The following is an 8,742-nucleotide window of genomic DNA, read 5'->3' as shown; positions in this document are numbered from 1 at the left end:
TTTTTTTTTTTTTTTTTGAGACAGAGTCTCGCTCTGTCACCCAGGCTGGAGTGCAGTGGCGCGATCTCAGCTCACTGCAGCCTCTGCTTCCCTGGTTCCAGCAATTGTCCTGCCTCAGCCTCCCAGGTAGCTGGGACTACAGGCACATGCCACTATGCCCAGCTAATTTTTGTATTTTCAGTAGAGATGGGGTTTCACCATGTTGGCCAGGCTGGTCTCGAACTCCTGACCTCAGGTGATCTGCCCACATCAGCCTCCCAAAGTGCTAGGATTACAGGCATATGCCACTGTGCCTGGCCTATTTTAATTTTTTAAGACACAGTCTTGCTCTGTTGCCCAGGCGGGAGTGCAGTGGTGTGATCTCGGCCCACTGCAACTTCCACCTCCCCGGTTCAAGTGGTTCTCCTGCCTCAGCCTCCAGAGTAGTTGGGATTACAGGTGCCTGCCACTGCGCCTAGATAATTTTTGTATTTTTAGCAGACACGGGGCTTCACCACATTGGCCAGGCTGGTCTTGAACTCCTGACCTCAAGTGATCTGCCTGCCTCAACCTCCCAAAGTGCTGGGATTACAGGCATGAGCCACCAGGCCCAGCCCCTATTTCTGTCATTTTTTTTTTTTTTTTTTTTTGAGACGGAGTCTCGCTCTGTTGCCCAGGCTGGGGTACAGTGGCCGGATCTCCGCTCACTGCAAGCTCCGCCTCCCGGGTTCACGCCATTCTCCTGCCTCAGCCTCCCGAGTAGCTGGGACTACAGGCGCCTGCCACCTCGCCCGGCTAGTTTTTTGTATTTTTTTAGTAGAGACGGGGTTTCACCGGTTAGCCAGGATGGTCTCGATCTCCTGACCTCGTGATCCGCCCGTCTCGGCCTCCCAAAGTGCTGGGATTACAGGCTTGAGCCACCGCGCCTGGCCTTTCTACCAATTTTTTTAAAAAGGTGCTATGTCCTGGGCCAGGCGCAGTGGTTCCTGCCGGTAATCTCAGCACTCTGGGAGGCCGAGCAGGCAGATCATCTGAGGTCAGGAGTTTGAGACAAGCCTGGCCAATATGGTGAAACCCATCTCTACTAAAAATACAAAAATTAGCCAGGCATAGTGGCGTGTGCCTGTAATTCCAGCTACACAGGAGGCTGAGGCAGGAGAATTGCTTGAACCTAGGAGGCGGAGGTTGCAGTGAGCCAAGATCGCACCACTGCTCTCCAGCCTGGGCAATAAGAATGAAAGAGCGAAACTGCATCTCACAGAAAAAAAAAAAAAGGTAGTATGTCCTTTTGTCCTTTGTTCCTATCGGCTCTGATTATAATGCAATGATTTTCTGATCGGGTATTTTGAAGTCCTATTATAATAAGTCAATGCTAGAGCCACAAATGAAATAAAGTACATTCTGCAAGTATAGGGAAGGATGTTAACTCAGGCATAAATTATCATTAATTAAACCATCAAGTACTTTGAAGTGGTGACATGGGCATGGGTATGCTTTCCCTCATAAGTTGGTATAAGTAAGTTTTGATCATTTATATATAACAGGCGCTTGCAAATAGTACAGACTCTGGGGAAAAAAATAGTAGTTTTAAAAGCCCAATTCCCCCAAACATCTAGTTCATGATATAATTAACTGGAAAGTTAATCAAATTTAAGCCCTTGTTTTTCAAATTACTTTTTTTTTCTTTTTAGACAGAGTCTCATTCTGTCATCCAGGCTGGAGTACAGTGACATAATCTCGGCTCACTGGAACCTCCACCTCTAGGGTTCAAGTGATTCTCTCCCACCCCAGCCTCCAGAGTAGCTGGGACCACGGGGATGCGCCACCATGCCCAGCTAATTTTTGTATTTTTAGTAGAGATGGGGTTTTGCCATGATGGCCTGGCTGGTCTCGAACTCCTGACCTCAGGTGACCCGCCCGCCTTGGCCTCCTAAAGTGCTGGGATTACAAGCATGAGCCATTATGCCCAGTCCAAATTAGTCTTTCTTGGCCTCTTAAATCTAAAATTAAATATGTCTTTCTACATTGCAAGTAAAAGCTCTACAAAGTTCCCATTTTTCTATCTTAATCTATGCTTCTGTGAAAAGAGAATTTAGTTCTCCTCAAATGCCACAATACATAAGTACCCTAATAAGTTATAGTGCTTGACATTTAGAGGAGCCTTAAGAAGGAGGGGATGCTTTTATTCAATTATATGTTTTGTATAACGATTACTTCTATTTTGCTGATGGACAAACTGAGACAGAGGAATCCACTTAGAAGAGTAGAAAAAAGTTTTAGAGGCACACGTAACTGGGGTTGGGTCACTCAGTACTGTGTGATTTCAGGCAAAGTATTTAACCTCTCTAAACCTATTTCATTATCTGTACAACGAGACTGACAATATCTAACTTGTGGGACTGTGATAATTAAATCATAGAATACTCGAAAGTACGTAAGCTGTGCCTGGTTAGTCTGAGTAGGTTTCAGAAAAAGATATTAATATTGAAGTAAGTGACTGGTGCAAGTCTCCCCACCATCCTTATCCAAAAGCAGCCATCCCTAGTAAATGTCTGCACTAAAAATGCAGGACACACTTATTTATGGCTTTCCAAACAGCTTATGAAAGAAAGAAAGAAAGAAAGAAAGAAAGAAAGAAAGAGAGAGAGAGAGAGAGAGAGAGAGAGAGAAAGAGAGAAAGAGAGAAAGAGAAAAGAGAAAAGAGAAAAAGGGAAAGAAGGGAAGGAAAGGAAGGAAAGGAAGGAAAGGAAGGAAAGGAAGGAAAGGAAGGAAGGAAAGAAAGAAAAGAAAGAAAAGAAAGAAAAGAAAGAAAAGAAAGAAAAGAAAGAAAGAAAGAAAGAAAGAAAGAAAGAAAGAAAGAAAGAAAGAAAGAAAGAAAGAAAGAAAGAAAGAAAGAAAGAAAGAAAGAAAGAAAGAAACACTGAGCTTTATTTAAAGGTTCCAGCCAGGTGCAGTGGCTCATGCCTATAATCCCAACATTTTGGGATGTCAAGGTGGGAGAATCACTTGAGGACAAGAATTCAACACCAGCCTAGGCAACACAGCCAAACACCGTCTCTAAAAAAAAAACTTAAAAATTAGCTGGGTGTAGTGGCTCATATCTGTAGTCCCAGCTACCCAGGAGGCTGAGGCAGGAGGAGTGCTTGAGCCCAAGAATATAGGTTGCAGTGAGCTATGATGATGCCACTGCACTCCACTATGGGCAACAGAACAAGACCCTGTCTCAAAAATAAAATAAAATAAAGGTTTCCTTATTATTAAGTGGCATTTACTGTATCAATGTCAATGCAGTAACAACACTCAAAGTATCAGAAACTGTAAAATTTCCAGTTTTACTGGAAATAAAAACTGGGCCAGGCGTGGTGGCTCATGTCTATAATCCCAGCGCTTCGGGAGGCTGAGGTGGGCAGATCACTTTAGGTCAGGAGTTCGAAACCAGCCTGGCCAACATGGTAAAACCCTGTCTCTACTAAAAATACAAAAATTAGCCGGATATTGTAGCACACACCTGTAATTCCAGCTACTTGAGAGGCTGAGACAGGAGAATCGTTTGAACCGGGGAAGCAGAAATTGCAGTGAGCCGAGATCGTACCACTGCACGCCAGCCTGGGTGACTCTGTCTCAAAAAAAAAAAACTGGAAGCGGGGGTAAATGACTCATGCCTGCAATCCCAGCACTCTGGGAGGCCAAGGTGGGAGCATCACTTGAGCCTAGGAGTTTGAGACCAGCCTGGGCAATATAGTGAGACCCTGTTTCTACAAAAAATTTAAAAATTAGCAGGGCGTGGAGGCACATGCCTGTAGTTGCAGCTACTCAGGAGGTATATATGGGGGGGAAGATTGCTTGAGCCTAGGAGGTTGACGTGCACGGTGCCAAGACTGAGCCACTGCACTTCAGCCTGGGCAACAGAGAGAGAACCTGTCTCAAAAAAAAAAAAAAGAAATTCCCTCCTGAGTTTGAAGATAAAGCAAAGATTCTGGAAGCATTTAAGGAACATTAACCAAGCATCTCATTTGCTACGCACAGAAGGGTACTGTATTAAAATTATGATCTAACTAACCATTGCCTCACTGTAATCCTAAACCTCTTTGAACCTTAGCCTCCTTAAATGTAAAATAGGAGTTTTTAAAAGATGATCTTTTGGGACTCTTCCATCACTGACATTCTTTTACTTGAGATGCAGAGATCTGTGCTCATTCAGGGTTGAGTGGAATGGGATTTAAAGCACTTATCAAGTATATAACTGAGTTCCAACTGTTTTCAACTTCACATCTGATTCCCAAGAATGAAGCAGAAAATGAAGATGTTTGCATGTGGGCTTCCTAGATTGAGTATCTAACACAAGAAAAGCCTGCCAAGAGCCAAGCAGGCAGTGCGAAGGAGAAGTTGTCTTCCCCTGAATACGTCCTTTCTCTCTCTGGGTTCAGGGAATACTGTGAAAAAAAAAATGGATCACTAAATATTTTCCAAACCCTTTCCCTTTACTTTCTAGGCTGATCTCACATCCATGGTCCCTTAGATCCAAGGCTTTTAGGAGCTTGGGTCCTCACCGCCCTGTTCCGAGACTCAGGTACTCGGAGTCTCAAAGCCCGGATCCCGTCCCCAAAGAAGCCCCAGTCTTCACTGTCCGCTTCTGTTCCCTTCCAAACTCAAGTTTTCTCTGTCTGCTTCTGCCCCTCAGGAACCTAAGTCTTCGCTGCCCCGTTTCTGAATCCTTAGGAGGCCGGGTCTTCACTGTCCCGCTTCTGCCTCTTAGAAGCCCAAGTCCTCACCGCTCCACTTTTACCTCTCCGGAGCCCGTGTCTTCACACCCCGTTCCTTTCCGACCCTCTCCTCGTAGGAGTGCGGGTCCTCATAATCCTGCTCCTCTCAGACCACTTTCCCTCAGATGCCGGAGAACTCAGATCCGTCCCCGTTCCCTAAGTCCCGTCTTGGAGCCCGGGTCCCCACAGCCGCGTCTTCTCCGAGCCTGATCCTCTGTCAGTCCCTTCCCAAGAGCCTGAATCCTCACAGCCCCGTCTCGTCCACAACCTGGTCCTTCAAACACTGACCTACTGTAGATCTGGGTCCTGACTCCCTCCTCCCGCTCTTGTTCCTCAACTGCCAGGGCCCAAGACTCACAGGCAGCAGCGTCTATCTCCCCATGATATGCGGAGACTGCCCCAGAGAAGCGTTCGTCTCAGCAGCCGGTCCGACTGCGCGGCCCTCCCCGACTACTTCCGGCACCGCTCCCCGCCTCCAACCCGGAAACGCGCGGCTCTTCCGGCCGGCGGGCGCGCGCCTCGCTTGCGCAGGCGCAGACTGCCCTTCGACACGTGGTGGCGGTATTGAGCTGTGTGTAGCTACAGCCTGCAGCTTGCGCTTTTAACTGCTTGTAGTTGAGTGGCAGCATGAGCGAGCTCTGCCTATTCCACACCGGCGTTAACAATCCTTCACTAGCTTCTCTTCCCGACTCTGCTTATTTATCCATCGGTAGCATGACGGGTAATTGACGCCCTCGGATGGCTTTGAGGTCGCCATTTTTGGTTGGTGCCTTTGTCATGGTATCAGGACCGGGATATCATCTGGGACACATTACCCCACAGGTATCCTGTTGAACCTCAGCGAGGAAGTTGGCAACACAGGAACCGGGAGATGAGACAGATCGGTTGGTTGTGCCTGTGAACTGGCAATTCAGTAATAACAATTGAGTGCTGACTGTTTGCCAGGAATTGTCCTAATCCGCTTACCTCCGTTACGCCATTTAGTCATTTAGAGGAGACCTGTGAGAGATTAAGCAAAGTTCTAGCTATTAAGTGCAGAGCCTCAGCTTGAACCCAGACCTCACTACTAAGCCAAAGCCTGTCCTGTAGCATTCTCTAATGCTTTCAGTTTTTCGGCTGTCAAATGATTGGTGAGAATTGCTTTTATGTGGCTCACGCCTGTAATCCCAGCACTTTGGGAGGCCTAGGATCACGAGGTCAGGAGTTCAAGACCAGCCTTGCCAAGATGGTGAAACCCCTTCTCTACTAAAAATACAAAACAATTAGCCGGGCGTGGTGGCACGCGTCTGTAATCGCAGCTACTCCGCAGGCTGAGGCAGAGAACTGCTTAAAACTGGAGGGGCGGAGGTTGCAGTGAGCCAAGATCGCGCCACTGCACTCCAGCCTGGGTGACAGAGCGAGACTCTGTCTCAAAAAAAAGAGAGAGAACTGCTGTTATTTTTTACTGTATGCTGGAATGTTAGGTATGCAAGTAAGACCCAGTTCCAGCATCTGTAAGGTTCACAGTAAAATGAAGAAGAACCCACAAACACACCAAAAAATGTATAAAGAGCTGTGACAGGCCAGAGTGAGCCACAGTATCTGCCAGCAGAAATTAGGAAAGGTGCCCAGATTGGTGCGGCATCCTGCCCTGTCTTTCTATCTTCCTAATCCTCATCCTACCACGTTCCCAATCCACCCTCTACACTGCCACTCAATCCAAATTCTCAGATTCAAGTCCTCATGAACATTGGGCTCCAAGCTGTATTCCTAGCCTTATTTCCTTCCCACTGCTCTCCATTCTTTTGAGGGTGTGGCATACCACTTTTTGTTGTTGAACGCCTATACATCTTTTTTAAGATCCAGGTTGAATGTATATATGTTCATTCAACAAGTGTTTATTGAGTCTCATTGTGTGACAAACCTTTTGCTATGTGCTGAGTACATAACTGGTGGCTATCCTTGTCCTTAGAAAGTCTGCAACCTAGAGTGGGAAACAGACCATTAGCAACTGCACAAAAAGGTGATAGAAGAGAATACTGGAATAAGCCACTTATCTAGCTGTCTGATGGCCTGAGCCATGGTCATCAGTAAGGAAAACACTTACTCAAGGACCAAGATGGCCAAGGTGGCTGCAGCTTTGGTAACCAGGAAAGACAACGAGTTTGGAGAGGTAGGCAGGGGTTTGTTATAGTCTGGACCTTTTAGACTAGACTATGATGGGGACTTGAGATTATATTCAGCATGCAATGGGAAGGTGTTGGAAGAACAGTGAAATTATGGTGTTTTTTTTTGTTTGTTTGTTTTTTTGTTTTTTTTTGTTTTTTTTTTTTTGGAGACGGAGTCTCGCTCTGTCGCCCAGGCTAGAGTGCAGTGGCCGGATCTCAGCTCACTGCAAGCTCCGCCTCCCGGGTTCACGCCATTCTCCTGCCTCAGCCTCCCGAGTAGCTGGGACTACAGATGCCCGCTACCACACCCAGTGACGGGGTTTCACCGTGTTAGCCAGGATGGTCTCGATCTCCTGACCTCATGATCCGCCCGTCTCGGCCTCCCAAAGTGCTGGGATTACAGGCTTCAGTCACCGCTCCTGGCCATATGGTGATTGTTAAATGATACAGGGTCTCACTCTGTCACCTGGGCTGGAGTGCAGTGGCGCAATCATAGTTCACTACAGCCTCAAACTCCTGTGTTCAAGCGATCCTCCTCCACCTCAGCTTCCCAAGTAGATTATTTTCTTTTCTTTTCTTTTTTTAAGAGATAAGGGCTGGGCACCCTGGCTGTAATCCCAGCACTTTGGGAGGCCAAGGCAGGAGGATCATGAGGTCAGGAGATCAAGACCATCCTGGCGAAAATAGTGAAACCCCGTCTCTACTGAAAATACAAAAATTAGCTGGGCTTGGTGGCACACACCTGTAACCCCAGCTACTCAGGAGGCTGAGGAAGGAGAATCACTTGAACCCGGCAGGTGGAGGTTGCAGTGAGCTGAGATTGTACCACTGTACTCCAGCCTGCACCAAGGGAGCAAGGCTCCATCTCAAACAAAACAACAACAACAAACAAAAAAAACAGATAAGACCAGGCCAGGCACTGTGGCTCACGCCTGTAATCCCAGCATTTTGGGAGGCCGAGGCAGGTGGATCACTTTGAGGTCAGGAGTTCGAGACCAGTGTGGCCAACAGGGTGAAAGCGACTAAAAATATTTTTAAAATTGGCGGGACGTAGTGGCGCATGCCTGTAGTCCCAGCTACTCAGGAGGCTGAGGCATGAGAATCGCTTGAACCTGGGTGGCAGAGATTGAAGTGAGCCAAGATCGTGCCACTGCACTCCAGCCTGGGCAACAGAGTGAGACTGGGAAAAAAAAAAAGAGATAAGGCGAGATGTGGTGGCTTACACTTGTAATCCCAACACTTTGGGAGGCCCAGGCAGGAAGATTGCTTGAGCCCAGGAGTTTGACCAGCCTGGGCAAGATAGGGAGACACTGTCTCTAAAAAAAAAAAAAAAAAAATTAGCCTCAGCATGGTGGTGTGGACCTGTAGTCCTGGCCACTCAGCAGACTGACAGGCAGGAGGATCTGCGTGAGCCTAGGAGTTCCAGGCTGCAGTGAGCCATGATTGCACCACTGCATTCCAGCCTGGATGACAGAGCAACACACTGTCTCAAAAAAAAAAGAAAGAAAGAAAGAAAGAAAGAAAGAAAAGAAAAGAGAGAGAGAACATCGGTGGATGATAGGAAGAGCAATTGACAGCACCATCTCTGGGCCTCTCACAAGTTTATACAACACATCTGCTTCCTATTACAATGTAAGACCTGTTTATGTATCTCCCTTCTCTTGTGACTTCTACTTTGTAAAGAGCAGGGACCTCCATGTATTATTAAAATATATTAAAGAAAGTAAAATACCTAACAGTCTATATTTTTTGTTGAAAACATTTTATTTTATTATTTATTATTATTATTATTTTATTTTTTTGAGACGGAGTCTCACTCTGTCACTCAGGCTGGAGTGCAGCGACACAATCTC

General features: G+C 46.7%; 1 protein-coding gene across 3 annotated transcripts in view; it reads right to left on the bottom strand.

The window, feature by feature from the left end:
* The window catches only part of TAF12 (TATA-box binding protein associated factor 12), a 39,993-nt gene extending 34,731 nt beyond the window's left edge, over positions 1-5,262 (bottom strand). The window contains exon 1 of one of the 3 annotated variants that reach the window (XM_017856462.1): positions 5,101-5,262. The gene's annotated coding sequence lies outside the window, so the exon portion shown is untranslated. Of the gene's footprint in view, positions 1-5,030 lie in introns of all 3 variants that reach the window. The other 2 variants (XM_017856461.1, XM_017856463.1) reach the window with 2 other exon arrangements.
* Between the last annotated feature and the right edge of the window lie 3,480 nt (positions 5,263-8,742).

This window comes from Rhinopithecus bieti, unplaced genomic scaffold (assembly GCF_001698545.2).
Source record: "Rhinopithecus bieti isolate Rb0 unplaced genomic scaffold, ASM169854v2 scaffold_41082, whole genome shotgun sequence".
Taxonomy (NCBI): domain Eukaryota; kingdom Metazoa; phylum Chordata; class Mammalia; order Primates; family Cercopithecidae; genus Rhinopithecus; species Rhinopithecus bieti.
This window is presented reverse-complemented; position numbering and strand designations above follow the sequence as displayed.